Source organism: Hipposideros armiger, unplaced genomic scaffold (genome assembly GCF_001890085.2).
Source record: "Hipposideros armiger isolate ML-2016 unplaced genomic scaffold, ASM189008v1 scaffold_186, whole genome shotgun sequence".
In the NCBI taxonomy this organism is placed as follows: Eukaryota; Metazoa; Chordata; class Mammalia; order Chiroptera; family Hipposideridae; genus Hipposideros; species Hipposideros armiger.
The window spans coordinates 881,928-893,841 of record NW_017731536.1 but is presented as its reverse complement, the minus strand read 5'-3'; the positions used below and the strand labels follow the sequence as shown (position 1 = coordinate 893,841).

At 40.7% G+C, this 11,914-nt stretch overlaps 1 protein-coding gene across 2 annotated transcripts in view; it reads left to right on the top strand.

Moving 5' to 3' along the window:
• Positions 1 to 6: 6 nt before the first annotated feature.
• PIAS2 (protein inhibitor of activated STAT 2) overlaps positions 7 to 11,914 on the top strand; it is a 73,792-nt gene continuing 61,884 nt past the window's right edge. For both annotated transcript variants that reach the window (XM_019652721.1, XM_019652720.1), the window contains exon 1: positions 7 to 153. The gene's annotated coding sequence lies outside the window, so the exon portion shown is untranslated. The remainder of the gene's footprint in view (positions 154 to 11,914) is intronic.

Genomic DNA, 11,914 nt, shown 5'->3' with positions numbered 1-11,914 from the left:
CTTTAGCGGCGCCCAGTGCAGGATGGTGCTGGAGGCGGCGGCGGCCGTGGTGGCGGCGGCGGCGTCGTTGGCTGCAACGGGAGGGGGTGCTGTGGCGGCAGCGGCGGCGGCGCCCGCGGTTGGTGTAAAATGGCGGATTTCGAAGAGTTGAGGGTAAGCGGGGGCGCGGGAGTGCAGAGTGGAGGCCGCGGGGGAGGGGAGGGGAGGCGGGGAAGCCGCAACATCGCCGGCCGCCACCTTCTTGCGACGCGGGGACGGGCTTGTGGAGCCCCGAGTCCCGGCCAGCGTCGGAGCATTGGCCGGGGCAGGCGGCGGGAGGGGGAGGGGAGCGAGGCAGCGGAGGACGCTCGGGCCGCGTCGGGGTTGACGGGGCCGGGGCCCAGGGCTAGCGGCCCGTTCTGGGTTTCTCACACCTGGCGCGGGGAACCGGGGTCGCTCTCGGGAGGGTCTCGTAGGGACACGACTTCCCCGTGAGGTGGGAAGCAGGATTTGGTTTTCCACCTTCGCGAGGGGCGTCCGAGTCTGTGGCGATTCAGAAGTGCACATGCTACTCACTTGGTGGGAGACTGTTATTCTGAAACGTTGAGTTGCGCTTAGTCTCTTTTCTCTATGACTGATGATGCTACTGTTTAGTGAGATGGGTCACGAGAATGGCCCCTTACACCAGTGCTTACTCAACGTGTTGGAGACAAGCGTTGTCTTTTGGGGGACCCCACCTTCAAGTATCGGCCTTCAACCTTGGTATTTTCTTAGTGCTATGGTAAGAAATCCGCAAAGTCTGTGTTGCCTTGAGGTTTGTTTGTGAACTCGTTTTGCTCTTGAGGAAAAACATTTTCTCTCGTAGCCTTAGAACAAGGTCACAACTTTGTTGATACCTTTGTCCAGTAGAGGTTTGAAAAGGGGTGCGCTGGAAGTCAAACGTAAAGAATATTACCCCCCACCCCACCCCCAGGCTAATTAACCTTCAGAGTCCTCAGCGAAACAAAACGGTGATAAACGAGCCGGATTTATTTTTTATGGCTCACTTGAATTACTGGTGACATAACTGGAATACTTAAGGATGGAAACACTGATTTTAAAAACAGAGTCAAAGTAGAGATGAATGTGAACTTGAATTTAAATTAGCTGCAAACCTTTTGTGTAACATGGATGAATGGTGTTAGGATTAAATTTTTGGAATAAGAAGGAAAGGAACTGGTAAAAGATTCAGTTTTGTATGTTTATTATTGTTAGGGGAGGGATGGGGTCGGGGAAGGATGTTGGCTGGTGACCTGGCTGGTACAGTGGACATCAGCAAAAGAATGTATTGGTGTTTCTGATCTAAAGGGAGATTGTTATAGTTTGTATAATGCCTGTCATTTTTTCTCTCTTGCTGTTTCAAGAATTTTTAAATTCCCAGTAAAAAGTATATTCATGAATTACTGCCCTATACTAGTTTATGCAGAGAACCATGATAGTAGGTAAAAGGTGTTTGTAAGGATAAAGTATAAGGATTTTAGCGTTTCAGAACCCAGCTGCAGAGCTTTTAACACCTGTGGAGCCTCATGGGTGTAAATTCATGTATTAGGTTTGCGATGAGTTGAGAAGACTGCGTTTAAAGTTAAATTTATTTTTACCTGCAGTATTGTCTTAATGTTTGTGTAATAACAGATGTACGAGTATACAACTTTTCTCAGATTTTTTGTTGGTGAAAACTTTTCCAAGTCTTGTATTACATTTTTACATGTTGTTGGTCAAAGCTTAATAAGAAGCAGAGAATTTATTTACTGGTATAGAGCAGAAAGAACAGTCAGTACTTTGGTTGGAGTGGAACGAGAAACTGCAAAGTGGTTGGAAACCAAAGAAACTTTTCTCTGTCTTGCTCTCCCTTCCCCTTCTCCCCGTTTTCCAATTTGTTTTGTGGGTCAGCTTCATCATCTCTTTCTGTAAATCTGTTATGATTACTTCTCCCTGCACTTGATAGAAGATGGCCCCCACCCTCACAGTTAACATTAGGTAACTAACAATAGACTAATGGGGCGAGTTTTCCCGAGGAGGGGAGGTGGAGATGCTGGAAGAATTATCCACTCCATTGTTTGCCTTAGCTGCTCAGTGGCATCTTTTACATTTAAAGATGAACTGTATTCCCATCCCCTGCCCTCTCTCCCCCCACCTTTGCAAAGGGTGATGATGATAATAATGCAGATGTCCAATATAATATAGTGCTTATTACATGCCTGGCTCTGGTCTAAGCACTTCACATACATACATACTTAATTTTCACAACAATTCTATGAAAAAAATTGAGGCACAGAGAGATTAAATAACCTGGCCTAGATCACACAGCTTGAGACTGGAAGACTTGAGATTTTTTAACCTCAGATGCCTAGCTTTATAGAGTTGGTGCTCTTCAGAGTCTGAGCTATATACTGCTCTGTTCAGTTTCCTTTGGGTCCAGGTGGCATTCCCAGCTATCCTCCTGTAACCCATGGACTAAATTGCATGATAAATAACCAACACCCTTCTTCTGTGACTGTTGAGGTTAAGAACATCCAAATCTATAGAAAATTTTATAAGAGTTTATTAGAGTTTATTTGAGCCAAACTGAGGACATGCCCAGAAGCAAGACCCCAAAAATGTTCCAGAGAATGGCAGTTTTTCAGTTCTTTTTATACATTTGGAATCAAAGGAGAGAATATAAGGAACATTACATGAAATCCATTGGTGGTAGTAGGTTAAGGATGTGGAGAGTGCAAGGAGGGGAAATCTCTATGACTGAATAAAAAATAAAATGGAGAGATATATTTCTTTTACATTGGTGGTGGGTACAGGGTAGTTTATATTTAACATTTACAGTAGTAAATAGTAATAGTATATATGCAACAAGACTATGAGCTTCCTTGAGGATGATTACCAGAGAGGTCTGGAAAAGAGGATTACTCTGGCATTTCAAAGGTATTTTACGCTACACTTAAAAGAAAAATGGACAGAGCTTGCTTAACGTGAAGATAAAAACCCTTTACTAAGGAAGTTATAGGCCTGGGTATGACTATCCACCAGGTAGGAATTTATGGTCTGATCACCCTGTGAGGTTACTTTGGTCTCTGAGCTTGTCAGATTTGTTAGTTACATAGCTCTCTTTTCCTTCATACAACATAAAATATTGGAGGGAAAATGGGACAACTGACTAAAAAATCCAATTAGAAAAGAAGAAAATGGGAAGAAACATCTAGGACATTCTAAGTGGTCTCTGCTTCAGAGTATATTACTATGGTCAGAGTGATAGTCCAACAAATTAAAGCACCAGGAAAAATCACAGGGATTAGTTTGTTGGCTAACTTCTTGGCAGTAGAGGAAATAGCTGACCTGAGGCCACATTTTTGGCTGCTATTATTCTGCTGAGAGGATTTCCATTATCTTTGTCCGTTATCACTCAGGGCCACTCCCTAGGGGTCTGTCTAACCAGAGCAGGTCACTTGTGGCTGGTGCTGACATCTCCTGTACTGGAGGTAAGGAATTTTGGGAGAGGTCATTCTCATAGTGAGCGACTCCTGTGCTTTTGCTTTGTAGGCTTGCGGGTGGGGAGGTGGTTTGAAGAGACAAGTCCTGTAGAACCTTTAAGAGGCTGCGTGACAGTTTCAATTTTTGAGACTGCTCTGTGAGCCAGTACCAGAGATCTTGTCTGGCCATAGCAGAATATGGCAGCCCTACACTTTGCTTCTTTCAGTTCAAGTGACCAGTAGAATACCAGCACACCTTTCTTCCAGTTCTGGTAGAGAGAGTCTGATGGGCTGAGCTTAGGTGAGAGTCCACTTCTGTTATAATCATCTATAATCAGAAGGTTACAGTCCTATCAGATAAACTTGACTCATGAGATCATCCTGGTGGGTTGAAAGAAAGGAAGGGGCAAATTCTCTGTGAAGGCAAATTGTCTGAATAGTCAATAGATCTTGATTATAATAATGCATCATGTATTAGAAGCCTCCAAGGTGCTAGAGAAGAAATTTTCCAATTCACCAGTTAATTATTTGCAGCACTTATGTTGGTAGGAGCTTGCAAATTAACTAGTTGTGAATTAACCTGGGGTAAGCTCATAAGAGCTGATGGCCTGGATCTCTGTCACTGCTTCCATGCTTCCCCCCCCCACCCCAAATAGTCTCTAGTGGAGCAAACACGGGGTGGAGGAGAGGTGGAATAGTTGGGGATCTGAAGTCCCTCATCTCTTCTTCAATCAGAAAAGCTTTTTTATTCTTGTCTTTCTCATCAGTTGCTTAATTCCATGCTGATGTAGTCCTTCAACAGTCCTTAAGAAGGCCTCTGCTGCAATTTAACCTGGTTAATCCACTCTTCCTACTTCTCTCCACTCAAATATAGGGGTAGAGGGGATCTATTGTAAGATTTTTTGAAAAAGATCTCTCTTCTGTATTCACTCTGTTCTTTTTGTGCATTGAGAATTTATTATCTCTGTGTGTGTCAGAAAACAATGAATGTGTGTGCAAATGTTTGGTTATGTATCTGGGCTAGTGAAAGCCAGTGATTATAGTTTTCTTAATCGATACTGGTAAACCAGACACAAGATTTTTTTATACTAAGAGGATTAAGTAATTTTATAACAGAAGATTTTCTATCTGGAAGGGTTGAGTGTTTAGTTCCCTATACCTAGCTGTTTTGGTAGCTTCAGGTGCTGTTGGGTTGCAGAAGGAGAATAGGAAGTTAATGAGGGACTTGAGTTTGAGGTCCTCATACCCCCCAACCATTGGGAAGGAAATAGTCAAATACACATAGATGTGATAGATGTAACAGAATCCACCATGTGATTCAAAGTTATTTGTGGTGTTAAAAGATAAACTGAGGCATATTAAAATTTTTAGGACTTTATTTGAGCAAAAATCAATTTGAATCAAACAGCACTAAACCAGAAGTGTTTAGGAGAACTCTGTTGATGGAAGCTGGGGAAAACTTACAAAGACAGAAACAAAGTAAGGAAATTATTGGCTGGCTATAGCTTACAGCCTAGTTGGCTGTTTACAGGCTTAGATTTTTGGTTTGCTCACATAGGTGCCACAGCATTAGTGTCACCTCAGTCTAATGGCCTCTTTGTTTAATTAACATTCCCCCCTCCCCTTTTGGTTGTCATGTCATACATGAGAGATTGACTAGAAATTAGGTATTAGTACCACCCTTAAGTCATCATCAGAGTTAAATTGCTGTTGTCTCATTGTGAAACTCATAGGTTATGATCTATGGAAGAATTGCTTTTGCTGTTTATCTTTGTTTCATTTTGTGTCTGTTTCTGGGTAGTGAGGATAATCTGGTGTGATCCCTTTCAATGAAGTTCAAGGGCATTCTTTCTTAGGTGCCATTTCCAGAAGACCTACTGTCTAGGTTCTAAGTTGTGGAATGTTTGGCCATCTGTTGGAGGTTCATGGAAAGCTTCCTTTACCAGGTGGAAAGACACTTTGGCATAATTCATTAAAGCTTTGCAATATTGAGTCATATCAGAATTTATGAGTACAGGAGACACATGTGGTTCTACAAAGACATAGGTTTTCCTGTTACTATTTTATAAGGTGTTAATTTATGCTTTTCTGCTTTTCTGTTGACCTAATTGCCATCAAAACCAATGGTAGAACTTTTGTCCAGGGCAGTCCAATTGATTGTTAATTTAGCTAGCTTTAGTTTTAAGTTTCCATTTGTCCATTCAACTTTACCAGATGACTGAGGACAGACAGTAAGTGCAATGTGTCAGCAGTACCTTCTTTAATTGCTTAATTATTTGTCCAGTGAAATGAGTTCCCCTATCATTAGAGCTTTCTCTGTATATTCCATAAAGGAAATACATTTTCTAAAGGTTTCTTAGCCACTATTAGATGAGAAAGCACCATCTAATACCTTAACGGCCTTTCCAGGGTTATGGGCTTGACAAATAAGACATTGGATGTAAACCACTTTCATGACCTTAGAGCAGTCATTCCATCAATACTTTTTCATATTTTGGGTCATTGTATCTGTGCTATGATGAGTTGCTGAATGTAGAGCTTTTAGTAATGTCATTTGTAAGGCTGCAGGAAGAACCAGATGGCTGTCTAGGCCCTCAGTGAGTTCTTGTTTAATATTAACTTTGCACCCTTGTTGATCTCAACATTGTTACTCCAACTTGGGTGCCTGATTTTGTCTTTTATGTAAATTATAAGTAATTTGGTTAGAATCAATCTTACGGAGTTCGTTCAAGTTGCATATTGTAATAATTTTAGTTATGGCTAATGTAGCATGGAACTCTGCTAGAGCATTTCCCTGATACTCAGGTTCTGTTTTTCTAGTATGAACTTCAGTTTTAATTACAATTTGATTGGCGTTCCAGTAGCAGTGAGGAACCCTCTGTTTCTGTAACATACCAAAGTCAATATACCACCCCAAGGGCCTAAGTGCTCAGTATAAGTCTTTGCTGATTTTCCTTTGAATAGATGACACGCCTGAGTGAGGACATGTAGTTCTGGTGGTTGAGCAGACTTAAATTGAGGAAGTATTCCCTTTTCCAGTAGTTCACATTGACTCGTTTCAGCCTATCTTGCTTGATATTTCCCTTCTGCATTCTTAGCATAGGACCCATCGGTGAAGGGTATTAAATCTGGGCTTGCTAATGATGTGTTTTGTAAGCTAGGGCTTGACCGTGACACTGCACCTATACAGTTAACAGTGATCTGTGCCATTGTCAGGCAAGGGTCACAGGGTTGAGCAAGTTGCAGTGCTTAAAGATGGAGTTTAGAAGGTGAAAGGAGAAGGGTCTCATAAGGTATTAGTCTGCTTGCTGAAAAATGTTGAGTCTCATTGGAGCTTAATAGACTCTCAATAGGATGAGGTACTCATAAGTCATATCCTAATACCCATTCAGCTGAGACGTCCACCAATTTAGCTGCTGTGGCTACTGCTTTCAAACAATTTGGATATGCTCTGGCAATTGGGTCTTATTGTGAGCTATCGTAATAGGTCTGTTTTTTCCTCCATGCTCTTGTGGTAGAACTTGTGCTTGGTTATCACACTTGTGGACAAATAAGGTGAAAGGTTTAGTATAATTTGGGAGCCTGAGGGTTGGAGTTTGTTGTAGGGCTAATTTTTGTTGGGTAAAGCCTTGCCATGATTATCTTCCCAGGGTGAGGGCTCTGGAATTGAGCTCCTTGTAAGCTCATATAGGGAAGTGGCATTCAGAGAAAAATTTGGAACTCAAGATCTACAGTATTCTGCAAGTCCGAGGAAGCTCCTTTATTATAATTTAGATGTTGGTCTAGGGAAGTTTTGGATAGTGTTTATGCTTTCAGGTGAGAGGGAAATGCCTTCTGCAGTCAAATCGTGCCTTATGTAGTGAAACTTCTCTTTTGAGAATTGGAGTTTTTCCTTGGAGGCCTTTACAAACTAATTGCTGTAATAGATAAATTGCATCTATTTGTGAATCCTCCCTAGTAGGGGAACTTAGCAATAAGTTGTCTACATATTTAATGAGTGTAGAGTTCTTAGGGAATTGTAAGATTGCCAAGTCTTGATGTAAAACCTGTGAAAAATAGGATAGGGCTTCTGTGTACCCTATGGCATTACAGTCCAGGTATATTGCTAGTTTCCCCAAGTGAAGGTAAATAAATATTGATTCTCCTTGTCAACTGGGATACTGAAGAAAGCAGATCAAAGATCCACCATTGTGAATCATTTTGAGTCTGTAGTTACATTAAATAAAGTATTGGGATTTGTATCACAGTTTTATGAATTGCATGCAGACCCTGGACAAATTTCCAACTTCGTCCATTTGGTTTTTTAACGAATAAGATCAGAGAGTTAAGGGATTAGTGCACAGAATTATAAGTCCTTTCTTAAGTATTCTACAGTTGGTGAGAGTCCTAGGATAGCTTCTGGCTTTAGTGGCTGTGGAGGGGATTTAGGCAGGGGTTTAGAATGATCTGTTTGGATTTTCATGGGTTCAGAGCTCTTAATTTTGCCTTTGTCTGTTGAAGAAGCAGCCCATCGGCATTCAGGCACTTCTGAGAGGTCAGGGCTTTTATACTTTCTCAGTGACATCCGTTCCTGTTGCAGAGGAGCAGAGGAGCTCAGGTTCAGGAGGGTCAGGGAATTCTAAGATCACTTCTTCTTGGTTAAGTTTTATATGACTTTTCGATTTAGAAAGCAGAATCTCATCCTAACAGGTTTACCGGGGCAGTGTCAGTCACACGGAAGGAAATAGGGTTTCCTGAAAATGGCCCTAGTGTTATCCGGACGGGTTTAGGCACAGGTGCCCTTTGAATTTGGTTAGAAACCTCTGCTACAGAAATATTCTCTTTACTCCTAGGAATTTGCTGTTTTATGGAACTATCCACCAATACAGTACAGGATTCTCCATTAATTTTTATCTTAGTTTCCTCTTCCTCATTTAGAGGTATCACGAGGAGGATTTTACTGAAGGGGATTCCTCAGAGCCCCATCAATGATTATTATTTCGGTAATCAAATTTTTTTAAAACTTCCCCAATGGAAAAACAGTCTGGATTAATAGGTAGAGGTCTATTAATGGATTCAGCATGGGGCATTCACTTTTCCAGTGTCCTGGTTGTTTACAAAATGCCAGTAAAGGCAGGCATTTTGGGGCACCGTATTCCTGAGTGGAGGACCTCTAGGTTCTGGCTTGAATGTGTACGTGGAGGTTCTCTCAGCCTGTAGAGCTGTTGTAACTTCAGGGCCTTAAGTTTATTGATTTTTAAAAATTTTATCTTGCTGCAAGTTTTTTTTCAAATGCTCAGTTAGGGCTGGTTAATTCAGCAAGAGGGGCAGTTTCCCAGCCCAGATTGTGTCTCTATTTAGTTTGGAGTGGAGCCTGCTGATGAATAAGGAAATCAAGGCGTTTTCTGTGTTTAATAAAGCCCAGAATGTTTTAGAAAACAGAATTGTTTTCCAATCTTTTAGACTGATATTGGTTCATCCTTTTTTTGTTTGCAAGATTGAATGGTAGAGCAGTCAATCCTTTGAAGAAATACCTTATCAGTATTTTCAAGTAGGTCTTGGGCTATTTAAAATTCTAGTGTGTTTTGGGCCATCCCTGGCAGAGCTATTAGTATATGGGGCCTTTAATATTGCTGTTGGGATCTTCCCATGTGACTTTAGCCATCGACATTCAGGTGTCACTAGTCCTAATGTCATATGAATAAATTGGTATCCATGAGTTCCAGATTGTAAGCTCCAATTCGAATTCTGACTTCCTCATGAAGTTTTTGAGGATTTGCTTTAGGGTTTGGAAAAATCTTTGATAATGGCCCTACATTTAACCTTTGACCATGGAGAAAAGATGAATAGAATACATTTGGTATTCCAAACTCAGCGGATGTCCTCACTTTAAAAGGCATTTGTTTAACCTCTAGCTCATCTTCAGAGTTAAAGGCAATTGAGTAAAGGGATTAGTAGGTTCAACATGTTTAGGGAGAGGAGGGTAAAAGGAAGGCACAGTTTGAACAGTCAAGGTCAGGTAAGTATACACTTCCTTTTAGTTCCACCATTAGCTTGTTGCTTAAACTTTTCATTTGTCTTTTGTAAAGAATCTTTTAAAGAGACAATTTTTTATTCATTTACTTTGTTAGAAGCTTTTGCATATACCAATAAAAAATACATCCCATTGTTTAGGGGGAAATTCGGGACCCTTTTTTCTCTAGAGTACCTCATCAATGGATAAGCTTATCTAGGTTGAAAGTTCTCTACTGTGACCACTGTACTTCAAGATTATTTTGGGTAAGGTTTAACCCATGGATTCAGAAAAACACACTTCCTGGGCCCATAATTTTTATGTATACGGTACAGTTAGCCATGGGTCCCAGATGGAGGAGTCCCAGATTGTGTGGACTCAGAGGAACCCATTTTTCTCTTTTTTTCCCCCTGATTACCTGAGTTAGACCCAATCCAACCCAAGTTGGACCAAGTTTGGTTTCTTTTAAGTCTGCCAACCCCAGACCCAGTCATGAGAAAAAAAATACTCAAATAAATTCGAAGAGCTCTTTTAAACACAAAAGCTGTGGAGCTCATATTTGAGAGGGACTTACCTGTGAACTCCAGATGCAGCAGGAAAACAGTGAGCTGAGAGGGTACTTTCACCTGGTTGCTTCTTGCTCTCTGGGGTTGTTGGGGGTCTCCCTTGGATCCTGCATCTGACACCAGAGCTGTTAAAAGATGAACTGAGGCATATTAAATTTTTAGGAATTTATTTGAGCAAAACTTAATTCGAATTGGGCAATACCAAGCTGGAAGTGGGTAGAAGTACTCTCTTGACAGGAACTAGGGAAAATTTTTATAGAGAAAAGGTGAAAGCAAAGTAAGGAAATAATTGACTGGTTATAGCTTAAACCCTAGTTGACTGTGATTGTTGTCCTTAGGTTTTACTTTCATAACCTGGCGGTATTTATAGGCTTAGATTTTGGTTTACTTATGAGGCACTGCAGCATTAAAGCCACCTCAGTCTAATGGACTTCTTGTTTAATTTGAGTAGATACTGGTAAATCAGACACACAAAATCTTTTATACTAAGAGGCTTACGTAATTTTATGACAAGATTTTCTGTCTAGAAGGCTTGAGTGTTCGGTTCCTTATACCTGGTAGGACTTGCCACCCTGGTAGCTTCAGGTGCTGTTGGATTGCAGAGGGAGAATGGAAAGTGAATGAAATGAGCGGTTTGAGTTAGGAGGGCCTCATCCCTCCTATCCCCAACCATCGGGCAGGGAAATAGCCTGATAGATATGATAGGTGTAACAGAATCCACCATGGGATTCAAAGCTATTAATGGACACAACTGAAATTTCCAAGAGTACCTCACTTGAGATCATGTCTATGAAAGCACATTCAAAACTAAATATAGTTAGTTGACCCTTGAACAATTGGGTGGGGGTTAGGGGCCCTGACCCCTGCACGGTTGGAAATCCGCACATATCTTTGGACTCCACAGTTGGCCCTTCAAATACATGGATTCAACCAGCCTCAGATTGACAACAGTATTTTCAGTCCTCGGTTGGGAAACTGCAGTTGGGAATGCCAAAATACTGTTTTTGATCTATGGTTGGTTGAATCAGAGATGCGAAACCCATGGATGGGGAGGGCCAGCTGTATTTGTTGAAAAAAAAAAAATCCATGTCTAAGTGTACCTGCACAGTTCAAACCTATGTTATTCAAGGGTAAATTGTATTTAAATTAAAATGAAATAGATAATTCATAATAGTCATTAAACCAATATATTATTACCTATAGTAGACACTTTTGCATTTGTTTGCTCCTTAGATCTGCACCTTCACTCTGGTAAACACAAGTATCTTTTCTGATAAAGCTGACATTTTCCTAAGTATAACATTCTCCAAATGTTTCTCTTTTCTCAGCATTTTTGCCTTTGTTTTTCTGGATTGGATCTTAACAAGTCTTTTTAGATTTTTTTAAAGTTGAGATATACTTCACATGCTATAAAATTAAAACTTTTAAAGTATTCAGTTAAGTGCTTTGAGTCTGTTTCCAGAGTTGTGCAACTGTCACCACCATCTAATTCCAGAACATTTTCATCATCCCCAAAGAAACCATGTACCCATTAGCAGTCACTCCCTACACTCTCTTTCCCCTAGCCCTCAACATTCACTCATCTACTTTCTGTCTCTATGGATTTGCCTATTCTGGATGTTTCATAGAAATAGAATCATACACGTGGCCTTTTGTGTTTGGCTTCTTTCATTTAACATAGCCCTTCCAGGGTTCATTCATGTTGTAGCGTATATCAGTACTTTATTCCTTTTTATGGCCGAATAGTATTCCATTGTATGGAATATAGCACAATTTGTTTATCCATTCATGAATTTATGTATATTTGGGTTGTTTCTACTTTTTGACTAATATGAACATTCTTCTACCAGTGTATAAATTTGTGTGGACATATGTTT